The 12,182-nt window shown below is 44.1% G+C and overlaps 2 protein-coding genes across 9 annotated transcripts in view; one reads left to right on the top strand and one right to left on the bottom strand.

The window, feature by feature from the left end:
* COA1 (cytochrome c oxidase assembly factor 1) overlaps positions 1-8,259 on the bottom strand; it is a 52,977-nt gene extending 44,718 nt beyond the window's left edge. For 2 of the 3 annotated variants that reach the window (XM_034061293.1, XM_034061292.1), the window contains exons 1-2: positions 8,189-8,259; positions 7,183-7,337 (exon numbers count right to left, since the gene is read on the bottom strand). The gene's annotated coding sequence lies outside the window, so the exon portion shown is untranslated. Of the gene's footprint in view, positions 1-7,182; positions 7,338-8,174 lie in introns of all 3 variants that reach the window. The other variant, XM_013128514.3, reaches the window with a different exon arrangement.
* BLVRA (biliverdin reductase A) overlaps positions 1-12,182 on the top strand; it is a 46,513-nt gene that overhangs the window by 2,556 nt on the left and 31,775 nt on the right. Inside the window, exon 1 of one of the 6 annotated variants that reach the window (XM_031047153.2) lies at positions 5,522-5,659. The exons of 2 other annotated variants lie outside the window; for them this stretch is intronic. The gene's annotated coding sequence lies outside the window, so the exon portion shown is untranslated. Of the gene's footprint in view, positions 1-5,521; positions 5,660-7,843; positions 7,935-9,893; positions 9,913-12,182 lie in introns of those variants that run through there. 3 more of the 6 variants (XM_031047158.2, XM_031047155.2, XM_031047157.2) reach the window with 3 other exon arrangements.

A 12,182-nucleotide genomic window follows, 5' to 3' on the forward strand; every position in this document is an offset into this window, starting at 1 on the left:
AGCTATCAGACATTCAGAAAGCCCAGACAAATTTATGAAGTCCTCAAAATCTGCCTAAGTGTGATTTCCAGGCAGAAGGAGTAAATGCGTCTGGGAAAAGAAAGCCCACAATATCCAGAAAGTCCTTCACTACATGTAGAAAAGCAAACAGGACAACAGAAGTTTAGGAACACCCATTCTGATGAACTGAAGGCAGGGCTGGAGCTCAAGTCTCAACTTCTTTTCGTGCCTTGATTTATTTTAACTCTATTTTACAATGAGAATTTGGGAGGACATGATTTCACTTAACAGAAGTATGAGAGGTGTCTTGCAGTTCAGCTTCACAAATGTTCCTGCTACTGTGGTCATTCCAAAAGCCGTATAAGGAGCTTACTTCAGGTCTAGACACCTATGAAGAAAATAACTGTAAACGAGTAAGAGGCTATGCAGTAATGTGAGAATCCACCCTGTTCTCTCCTTCATATGGCGTTGGCTTATGAAATTAATTACTGACATACCTCACAGAGACGCAATACTTAATTAATATTTGTTAAGTGCTTTGAAATTCTGATGGCAAACAACATATTAGCGTGCTTTCTGACTAACACAGTGTAAAAGTGATGCCAGTGGTGTTGCTCAAGCAGAAAGCTAGAAAGGTATCTTCTATTCAGTTTCTCATTTAAAAGGGTAATGGAGATGAAGAAGGTTTAGGAAAGCATTTTAAAACTCAGCTATTCTAAAAGAACAGGGAGAACTGGGGAGGAGAGGGACTAAAACAGTGTTCAGAGGGATTTACTGTGCAGTGTGCTTTAACTCCTGCAAAGTGCCTGTGGAAAAATCCTGGCTCCAATCAAGTACATGGAAAATATTTCATCACCTTCAGTGCAGTGAAGATTGTTAGCTTTTGTCATGATTTCCAAGAGATGCACCCAGCATCCCATATGCAGGTCTGCAACTTTGCACAGTTGCTTGTTTACAGTTTAGGTTCAGGAAATAACCTCATCAAGCTAGGGCACCATGGAAAAGCAACTGCTCAGCTTCTAATCATCTTCGTACTTCATCCCACATTTGGAGTAAATCTTTCCATTCTGTTAACAAATTTGGACCTGAGCTACCTATTCAAGTTGGTGGCAAAACTCCAGTGAAATGGAAGCAGTGTGGAGATCATTGCAGATTTTGTAATAAAGTTGGGAAGAAAGCACCCTGTGTTTAACAGTGGTTGTAACTCATACATACCCCTGGAGTTCAATTCATTTACTCAGAAGTCTGTAGAATTTGCAATTAACTCCTGACTGGAAGAAAGGGGAAAAAATAAAAACGGAAGCAACAGATACTCAGATTACTTATTTTTTCATAATCAGTTTTCTATACCTAGCAAGATAAAGAGTAAGAGAAACAAGCTCCTCACCACTTCTGGGTAAGGCAGAGTTAAAGAGCACATTTTTCAGCTCAAAGCTTTGCACCTGGAAGGCTCCAAGGAGAAAGGATATAAAGAGTAGCAGGTGATACACATCACAATTGTGAGAAGGTACCTCAGAGCTTCCAGTAAAAGGAGCAGTGATGTTAGAGCAGGCATCTATGGCTACTTTAGGATGGAAACTAAGTGAAAATACGTTGGGATACAAGTTCTGGTTTTTAAAACGGCTGGAGCCTGTTACTTGGTATACATGGGACTCTTGGTAAGTTGTTGCTTGTCTTTTTCCAAGTGGTGTGTGGTGGCTTCTATTGAGTATCTCTTGATGCACTTCTAATAGTGCAGGTAATCTTAGAGGTATTATTTATTGTAAACCATCTCTTAAGTCAGGTTTCCCAACTGTTCTACATGTTATAATGTACTTAACACTTCTAAAGCAGCTTTTTGTCTATGCAATTGCCTTGACCATGTGTAATGGTGAAGTTGCACATAGCAACTTTCCCTCTCCACTGGTGCTAGTATGCTAATTGTCTAACTGTATTGAAGGCTCTGAAGCATGTAGGCTTTGAGTCTTCTCTCAGTGCTTGAACAGCTGTGTCCACAAATGTACATATCCAGTAAAACCCAAGGAAATGTTCCTGGCTCTCAGGATTAAGCACAGATAGCTGCAGCTCTAGTAACTTCTATGCAGATCTCTGCTTTCTGTTTAAGAGGATTTTCAAAAACTTCTTGCAGCAGTTCATGCTGTAGCTCTAAATGCTGACAGTTGCTTTCCAGGCCTACTGGAATAAGCAACATCATTCCTCTGTCTCAAGTTGGTAGTTAAAATGGGTTGGCATATGACCTCCATGATGTTGCAGCTCTTCGGATGTATCCAAAGGAGAGATAATGCTAAGGGGCTGAAGCAAAAATTCAATGCTAGAGCTGTCACTGACTAAAAGTTAAATGCCTAATATTTAAGTTACATGAAAACAGTGCTGTGTCACTTGTTTAAACACATAGGCTGTGTGTCCTTCCTCTGAATACACATTAATGGCATACTTACTGGACAACAACTCTTTTCAAACTTGGTAAATGTTTCTTTAGAGTCTGACTTTACCCTGGCTGGAGATAATGGTGGGCAGGCAGCACAGAGGGGGAAAAATGACTGTCTACTGCTTGGCAAGGCTGCTTTCAGGGATGGCCACTGAAAAGGTGCTTACTATGTATTTTGGAGAGGTCTAATTTTGTGGAGGGACAGAATAAAATCTGTGTATCCATCTGCATTATCCTTGACTTCTTGCCTGGCTAGCTCTGGCTTTCTCTTACTGACCTATACTTTTTTTCCCAGGAGGCTGATGAGCAGCCCAACAGCAATCTCTAAAAAAAACACACTTGTATTGAAAACACCAAATTGCTTCTAAGCACATCTAATCAAGCCTAATCACCCTGACATATCATGCTTTCCAGAGTAGGTTCTTGCAGTTCTCTGATCTTCCGACTTAATGTTTCTGTGCCTGGTTTCAATGTGAACACTAATTTTGTGGTTCTCTTATGAACTGGACACAAATCTGTTAATTCGTGTCTCTGGCAAGATTTGTATTATTTTACCCACAACCTGCCAAAATGAGCTCTTGCTAAGCACTCTAGTCACCCTTTATCTACAAATGTCCCTGCGTTCTGAGTGTCTTATTTTCTTCTACCTAGTAAGTGCCCTACATACATTTCCCTGGCTCAGGTGAATGACTTTTCATATTACATTCTAATGAATGCTGTTCAGGTGAGCATATCTGTTCAAGTAGTCCAGATCTCAGTGCACCACTCTGTGTTTACACTTTCAATTTGTGGTGTTCATCACTATCATACAACCAGTTGTGGAGACTCCTGTAGAGGGCTCAAGACTGGAAAGCATTGAAGTGAGGTCTTCGGGACTGCGTTAAGCCTTCTGTTGGATCTACCGTATACACATTCCTGCTCCTTATGGGTGTTCCTTCTGGGAGAGCTCAATACATCAATTTCTAATTATTCTAATGCTAGACTGATCGCTCTTATATAATTACTGCTGGCTACAGCTACATTAGGAATAAGTACAGTTCTGTAAATCAAAATACCTGATGCTGAGGTCTGTGTTCCCACTATGTGGGTTGTGTGTGTGTGCTTTGTATAGATTAGCTCTTGCCTACTCTTGACTTTCCCACCTATGAATTGTGGAAAGTATTAGGGGGTCCTGGTAGATAGGAGGATGACCATGAGCCAGCAATGTGCCCTTGTGGCCAAGAAGGCAAATGGCATCCTAGGGTGCATTAGAAAGGATGTGGTTAGTAGGTCAAGAGAGGTTCTCCTCCCCCTCTACTCTGCCTTGGTGAGGCTGCATCTGGAATATTGCGTCAAGTTCTGGGTCCCTCAGTTCAAGAAGGACAGGGAATTGCTTGAAAGAGTCCAGCGCAGAGCCACAAAGATGTTGAAGGGAGTGGAACACCTCCCTTATGAGGAGAGGCTGAGGGAGCTGGGTCTCTTTAGCTTGGAGGAGACTGAGGGGTGACCTCATCAGTGTTTACAAATATGTAAAGGGTGGGTATCAGGATAATGGAGCTAGGTTTTTTTCAGTGATATCCAGTGGTAGGACAAGGGGCAACGGGTGTAAACTGGAGCATAGGAGGTTCCACGTTAACATCAGGAAGAACTTCTCTACTGTAAGAGTGACAGAGCACTGGAACAGGTTGCCCAGGGGGGTTGTGGAGTCTCCTACGTTGGAGATATTCAAGGCCCGCCTGGACAAGTTCCTGTGTGATGTACTCTAGGTTATCGTGCTCTTGCAGGGGGGTTGGACTAGATGATCTTTCAAGGTCCCTTCCAACCCTTGGGATTCTGTGATTCCCCATGGTGCTGCCTGTTGGTCCATATGAAAACTTCAAGCTCAAGTCAAAGTGCAGTACATGGAGACAATATGCTTCAGAAAAACACTCTGGGCTCTAATGCATTTAGCATCATCAAAGCAAGAATCTACATTAGTGCTGGAGCATAGATCAACACCTGCCAGACAGACTGGGAGATAACTGCTGCCATTAATGAAGTTAATCTGCATCTGGAGAAGGCACACAAGGATGTGGAAGATTTCTATCTCTTTATTAGTTAATGTGAGAAGCTTACAAAGCTATTCTTCTAAACAGATACAGCTACAGATATGAAAAAGGAAAACATTCCCTGCTCATGCGCCTCCAGTTTGATCTTTGAGAGGTCTTAATAATGTGATGGCTGAATCCATTTTTAGGTAATGAATAATTGGGCTTACTATGTTTAGTGTAGTGATCAAATTAATAGCAGGAATGGCTTTTTATCTGGTGTGGGGAGGGGTGAGAAAGGCAGGGCAAACCCCTCCAAGTTATCTGATGTGTACTGAGGTTATGCAGAGTACTCTGAGACAGCTCTGGAAACAGGGACTATGTATGTTAGCTAGTAGTGTGCTGTGCAATCACTTAATGAAAACATATACCTACTAAGAAAAGCAAATTACTCTGCCTTTGTGGAAAAGCGGAGGGTTAAATACAACTGTTATTACTGCTGTGCAGTTGTTAAAACAAAAAAAACCCAACACCCCACTAGATGGAAATATTCTGTCACTTGACTGAAAATGCTAATGCCAGAAAGCATCTCTGAAACATGCTTAAAAGCAAATGGCAATAGAAGTAGCTGGTGATGCTTTTCAAGTTGTTCATAACAGGGGAAAGGCTCAGAAGCAATGCTGAACTGACAGCTGGAACCATGTTAGTCAAATGTCAAGTTTTCTAGTGTAACTTTTCAGAAGTACACTCTCAAACAGCTTCTATTCCTTGTGATATGCTGAGTACAAAATGTAAGACTACACCCTCAAGAAGGTAGCTCCCACACTAGCTTTATGGTCATGTAACTGCTGCTTACTTCCAGAAACTGGGAAACAATACAGCCTTTTTCTGCAGCCTCTTCAGTTAGCAAAATCACAGCTCAAAGCTGTGAGTCACTAACAGCAGTACAGACAAATAAAGATCTAGCTAAGTTCCTTTTCCTCCTCTCCCTTCCCCCTCACTTGAATATAACAATATTTCAGGATCCAAGTATTCACACATCAGTTGTTGACTTCTGTTTCTGTGGCACTTTTACAGTTGGGGTTTGCAGAAGCAGTGAGGTGTCTGCACAAAAACAGGCTAGAGCTGATGTGGCCTTTGGATCTGTATCTAAAGCTCCCTCCCAATTCTCTGAACCAATCACAAGTTGGGCTGCCACTAAAATAATCTTTGGAGCTGCTCTAAGGTATGTGCTGCAGACTAAGTAAGGTAGTACAGACAAGTAAGAGAAACTGCTGTGCATAAAGAATGCTCACATGGAACTATATTGTTAACAGATAAGCTGCATTCACCTGTGCTTGCTAAACTAAGCAGGTAGAAAAAGAAAGGCCAAGTGCCCTAAAACCCATGTTGCTAGGGAGGGCATGTGTGGGCCTGTCTCTTTGTGTGAGCTCCAACACTTAAGGTGCCTTAAATGTAGCGAAAACAACCCCAGCATCAGCTCTTCCTCCTGCTCGATTTTATGTTGTGGTCACAGCTGCAAATGTAAGGATGTTATTTTGTTCCTTTTACTCCTCTGGCATTGAGTCAAAACCCAGAAGTTTGTATGAGAAAAGTGGCCTGGAAAGTACTATATTAACAGACATACAAAGCCTCTGACTTCTGGGGAATAAACAGCTTTGAAGGTAAAATATGTGCAGTAATAATCCATGCACACTTCATTAATTTCAGAACTGCAACAACAAAGTACTTCTTAGAAAAAGCTGTAAGATACTAATGAAGGGTTTGGGGGTTATTTTTTCTTTTAATCCCAAAAGCTCCTTATCTCCATTCTCCATGTTTTTTGTTCAATTTACAGTAGTCTAAATTCAAGCTCTTCTAATAAAAAAATGACACATTAAGTTTGATTAACACCTTTACCCCCCTCTTGAGCTGAATCCTTTCTTCCCTGGGGAATAAATGCAACAACTTTAAAATAGCTTACATTGCCTGTTTTAAGATGACTTTTCTTTGTGCTTTGTGTTTGATAGAATTTGGCTCATTCTGGATGTTTCAGCACTTTAAATTACTATGTTGAGATAAAGAGGGCAGCAATTCTTGTCAAGTCTCAACAAAGACAAAAGGATCTCTAGGCATTAAGCTGCCAGAAAAGCAGTTATTTTGTTATCTGTCAACACACATGCATCTTTCTCTACCACACCCCTGTTCAGGTTTAAGTACCCTCAACATGGACTCCTGTGCAATATGAAACATCAGCTTACTGTTCAAATTTGAGTTAGAACTTAGACTCAAAACAAAGAGAAAGTGTAGTTCAATGCTGTATTTAAGTGCAGCTGTGAGTTACTCCTGGAAGGGGTACATATGCCCCTTTCTCCCTCCTTTCTGCTGGCCTGTGCAGCTTTGGTGTATGCCATGTCCAGAAAGCCAACTTTCAAACAGGCAGTTGATCCCTAACCGTGATACAGGAGGTACAGCACGATGTACAGCTGGGCGGTGGAATAGGGCCATCTTGCTGTCACAGCCCGCTATTACTCCAGCCCATGAGGCTGGCCTAAGCGGGGAGGCTCATTTTTTTTGTTTCAGTTCAGTTTATCAGTTTCAGTCCATTTCAGCACTTCATTTTAACAAAAACTAGTTCTGAAAGAAGCAATCCAGCCCCCTATCATACCTCATGCTCTCTCCTTGCACTTTTAAGAGCTCATATGAATCAGCAGCAAGTAATTAGAGTTAAAAGTAGCTAGGCTGGGAGGCAGGAGGAACTAGACTTACCAATATGAAGGAACATGGGTAATGTTATCTGCTCTGCTGATGAAGCTAGTCTTAAATTGGAGTCTCAATCTTCAGAGAAACAGTAATTTCTTTTCTTTGCAGTGCCAGAATATTAAACACACCTGAGACAACTTGATCACTTCTCCCAGTTGTACCTGAATGACAAAGCAAATTTGACTGTAGTTTTCTTACTATGTGAAGGACTTACTGCAACTGACTTGCTTGATGCTTGCCCTACTTAAATTCCCACTAGCTGTACTTCTTGCACTGGGGTTTCCACAGCGCAGAGTACTGTGGGCCTGTCCCTGTTTTAAATCTTACCTCAGCCCAAGGGATGCTACTTATTATGGTCCTCTGGGGCAGAAGTGATGGCATCCTGTGCTTCCATCACCTCAAACCCTCAAGAGGAGGTGGCAATGCTCCCCTGGGCACCACTGGCTCTGGAAATCATATTTAAGTATGTGAAACCAGCATTAGAAGTGGTGGTCTTTACAGCAGCTTGAGTATTTTCTGTGTATCAGCCTTTGTTTGTATTTGTTTGATAAATTTGCCTCACATCCCACCTCTAGAAGTGGTGAGATGTACTTAAAGTGCAATTACCATTAACACGGCCCCAGTAATTGCACGGCGAGGTGTAATTACTATACTCGTTCATCCTCTTACGCCTGTCAGACTGCTGCGGCCTCCTCGCTGCAGAGCTTCCCTCACCGCGATGCCACACGGTTGGTGCCTGTTTTCACCCCACCACCTCTGTAAGTGACCGCCGATCCCCCTGCCACCGCTGCCTCCCCACAGCCACCGGGGCCTGTCGCGCCCACCATGGGCCCCGGCTGCTCCACAGTCCCCTCCCGCACCACAGCCGCCATTTTGTGCAGCGCCGAACCCGCCTGCCCACGGTGCCGCTCACTCTGGGGAGGGGCGGAGGAAGAGAGGGAGGGAGGGAACGATGAGGCCCCACCGAAGGGTCGTGCCCGCGCCCTGGGCCCGCCTACCCCACGGCACTCACGGCAGCGGTGATCGGTGGAACGGCTCACACGGGGGCCGCCATTGCCGCGGCTGCGGTGCCGGCGGGGCGCGGCAGGGGGCGCTGCCGGGCGGTGTTGGGCTCGCCCATGGTTAACCTGGATGCCTGTGAGGGTCTCTTTCCTCGGGGTCAGGGTTGGGGGTGCCCCCGCTCTGTGCCCCGCGCTCCTCGCCTGAGGTGGAGGGTGACCCCTCAGCAGCGGCTGTGGGAGTGAATGGGGGCAAGCCTGTGAGGAGGCGGCTGCGGTTCCGTGCCGAAGCGTAAGGTTCCCTCTAACCCACATCCCCTCAGTCAGCTCCATGCTGGTAATGCGGAACACCCCTGAATTTGCTTCCTTTTTCTGCCATCAGCTTGCTTTTGTGGGGTTCCACTATTCTTCCAGGCGAAGTCCCAAGCCAGTGGATACTGTAAAAACACCCTTATGCATTAAAATAAAAAACCCAAACAGAATCGGGTTGGAACTAGATGATCTTAAGGTCCTTTCCAACTCTCACTATTCTATGATTCTATGATTTCTGTGTCTTTCCAGCAATGCCCAAAGAAAACTCTCTGGATCTAATCTGATGATCTGATTCCACGCCCCGATACGCTTATTAAACTTAATTACTGCTGTCCTTAGCTTATCTTTTTCATTCCAAATTTATCCCTCCTCATTGTAGCACATAAGCTGGTGTCCCTGCCGGAGTTTATCCAAGCGGGCTGTCCCTGAGCTCAGCGCTTAGGCTGTAGCATTTGTGAAGTGTGTGTGATTGCTGCTGGATTACAGGATCCTGAGCCTTGGCTCATGGGTTTGATTCATCTGAAATTAAATGATGAGTGTACCAGTCATTTCAGAGTGCTCCTGTTCCTCAGCCTCACGCTTGCCTTGATACTTATGGTACATGCTTCCTGGATGAGGAGTTGAATCAGCCATTGTCCTCAGGGCTGTTGCCAAGCCAGTTTGTTCACTTATCCAAGTAGTTTCCAGCTTCTTATTTATGCTTTTTGGCTTACCACTGTGATTTAGTGCAATGTTATCTGCTATTGGATTCTCCCAAATAAAACTGTTTATTCCCATGGCGGGCTGCTAGTAATTGTCAGTCAACTACCATCGGAATGATGATGACATTGCTTTGCATTGCTCACTTGTGCCTGACAATATAATTGACAAGTGAGAGGTTGCAAGGTTGTAGCTGAAGGTAATTAATACATCTGCTTGCTAGGACTTGTACCCCTCGTGGGACTGTGGAAGGTGGGAGCGCGGAGAAACATGGTCTGGAAAGACAATCAGCAGAGCAAAACAATGTGCAGATATGGCCAGAAAACCACAGACAATGAGAAATACAGGACAAAAAAGGGAGCGGGTGGCCCAGCCTGGTGGGAACTCTTTTTTATGCTCCTAAGAAGCCCTGTCAAGAGGATGTTTTGCATGCAAAGATGCAGGGGTTTTAACCTTTCTTTCTCTCCTCCTGCCTTTCAACTAATGTCTCTTCTTTGTCTTTACCTTCAGGGGTGGTCTGACTCCTACATATCTAATTACTGTCTAAAAAGTCTGTTTCATACATTTCAGACCTGAAGAAGGATTTTGTGCCAAAAGCCTGTCTACGGTTCCCAGCTATGCCTGTGCTGGCCTAATTACCCCTGCAGCCATTCTCCTTGTAATTTTACAATGGTGAAAGCTGTACAATATCTATCCAATTCCAGTGAAGTTTTATTGGTATTGAAAGGTACTAGTCATTTATAATACTCTCTCTGCTATTTCCATATGGAAAGATAAATAGACGGTGTAAGACATTGATATGCTAGTGAAGCTATGTCCACACTGGGGGTTATTCCTGCTGCTTTTTCCAAGATTGGAATTTCCCCCTGCCCACTGTGACTACCCTGGGACCCTAGCTTCTCCTGCCATGCCAGCAGCTCATCTCAAAGCCACAAATGATTCCTTCAGAGCCCATGTTTCATTCCATCTCTGGAGGAAATGCTCTCTCCCCAGCTCCCCAGGTCTGGAGTTCAGTTAAATGTTGGGTTTGTTATCTAGCTACCTGAATAAATCAACAAACCTATGGCAGAGCGAGCTCAAGGCTGTATACAGGGATCAAACAGCAAGTAGTTACCTTACTCATTTAAGCTAACCAAACTCTACACTGTGGTGGGAAGAGGCAGTTGTACCTTCCTGTTCAGCTGCTTGTCACTCCCACCTGGTTTTGGGAGCTGATTCATCCAGAAAGTAGGGTTTTTAACTTTTCTACAAGGTTAATGATGAGATCAGGCAGGTCCCACATCCTGTGGAACATGTGGCTGTACGAATGGGAGCAGGGTTACTGAATCCAAAGGCTCTGAGTTACATCTGCCTCTGATTGCTCCCATATGCCTTCTTTCATATGTTCTGCTGTTCCCTATGGTTTCCTATCATGTGCTAATTGATTAATTACTTTATGCTAAGAATACAGTCACATGCTAGTCATTAGCAGTCCCATATGTTGAACCCATGTATATCTTTAAATGCCATATCTCCTGGCCTGCTAATCCTCCTTTATGCAATAGCATACATATGTTGTAGATCTTCATTCATGCTTTGATAGACTTGAAAATTCCTGTTCATTAGTCTTGTATGTAGTACTTAAGTTACCCTCTGGAGCTCCTCCTTACTGCAGCTGTGTAATGACTATAATTAAAACTGCTGATACATAGATCAGTGCTTTAGCTTGTGGTAATATGATGTCTTAAAAGGGGAAGAAAAGAATTCTGAAGAAAGCCTGCAACATATTTGAAACATCCTGCATAGTAATGTCAGTATAAACCCTATGTTCAGTTGAAGTTATATGTCAGACCATGGACGTTTTGCATGAGTTTAAACTTTATAACTGGCTCAGAAATTGTGACCCTGGAAAAGCCAGTTTGCTGGGAGGAGGCCAAGTGAGTTCCTGAAGTCTTGCTGATGAGGAAGTTAGCTGATGAGCAGGAATGAGTGGGAATAGATGAAAAGAAGGGCATGTTACTCTTACAATCACAACCTGCAGGATTTCAGAATAACAAATTTAAGGAATCTGGAGCTGCGTTGGATTTCTGCGGTTTAGAGGAAGAAGACAGGCTTCTGGGGTTACTATTTACATAGAATGGCCCAAGATTTGCCAGACACAGACTGAACACACTGAGGTGCAAAAGAAAATAGTTAATGATTTCCCCAGAGTTATTTCTACTTTATGTTGGAGGTGGATGAGTACAGGATTTGATCCTTTGTTCCTGTAGTCCCAGTGTGACACCGGTTTAGATTCTGTCATAGTCTGTAAATGCCCAACATCAGCATGGTATAGAATGACCTGTGGAATTCAGATGGATCCTCATTTCAAACACTGTTTATTGCAGCAATGACTGGCCCAGGGGAGAATAGCTGCACCCTTACAGGTTCTTATCTCCCAAGCCCTGAAAGAGGCAGCTGAAAGTCCTGTTGCATGTAGATAAGAAACTAAGTAAAGAGGCTTGGAGTAGATGTGGCAGGGAGACGCTAGTGCTTCTGCACAATATGCTATGGGTCAGGAAACAATGCCTGTAGGAAGTGAGACGGTCTTGAGTAAGAGCTTGTGTAACACATGTCCTGGGCTGTTCCAGCAGCTCCTTTCTGTATACCGCCTGCTCAGGCACAGCCAGGCACAGAATGATTTCTTGTCTACTTGTCTGTGCTGAAACTCCTGATTTTCTGAGCACAGACTCAGTATGCAGCATAAATCCTAGGGATGCAGCTGGGTGGACACATGTAAGCATTGCATGACTGGGCTCTGGGTAGTGCCTGGCTGGGGTGACCGCTGAGAGGGGCTTAACTGGGGGTCTTGCACAGGTACCCAGTGAGGTGTCAGCCCCTTGCTAGCCATGTGCAGCTTTCTTGGTGTTCTCTAGGCTAACAGCTCCCAGCCTCAGCGCCTGCACCAGCCTTTCTGCAGCTGCTTCTGGCTATAGCCCGCCCCTATAGTGTCCTTATTGGATTCCAGGCCAAAGGGGG

This window comes from Melopsittacus undulatus, chromosome 1 (genome assembly GCF_012275295.1).
Source record: "Melopsittacus undulatus isolate bMelUnd1 chromosome 1, bMelUnd1.mat.Z, whole genome shotgun sequence".
In the NCBI taxonomy this organism is placed as follows: domain Eukaryota; kingdom Metazoa; phylum Chordata; class Aves; order Psittaciformes; family Psittaculidae; genus Melopsittacus; species Melopsittacus undulatus.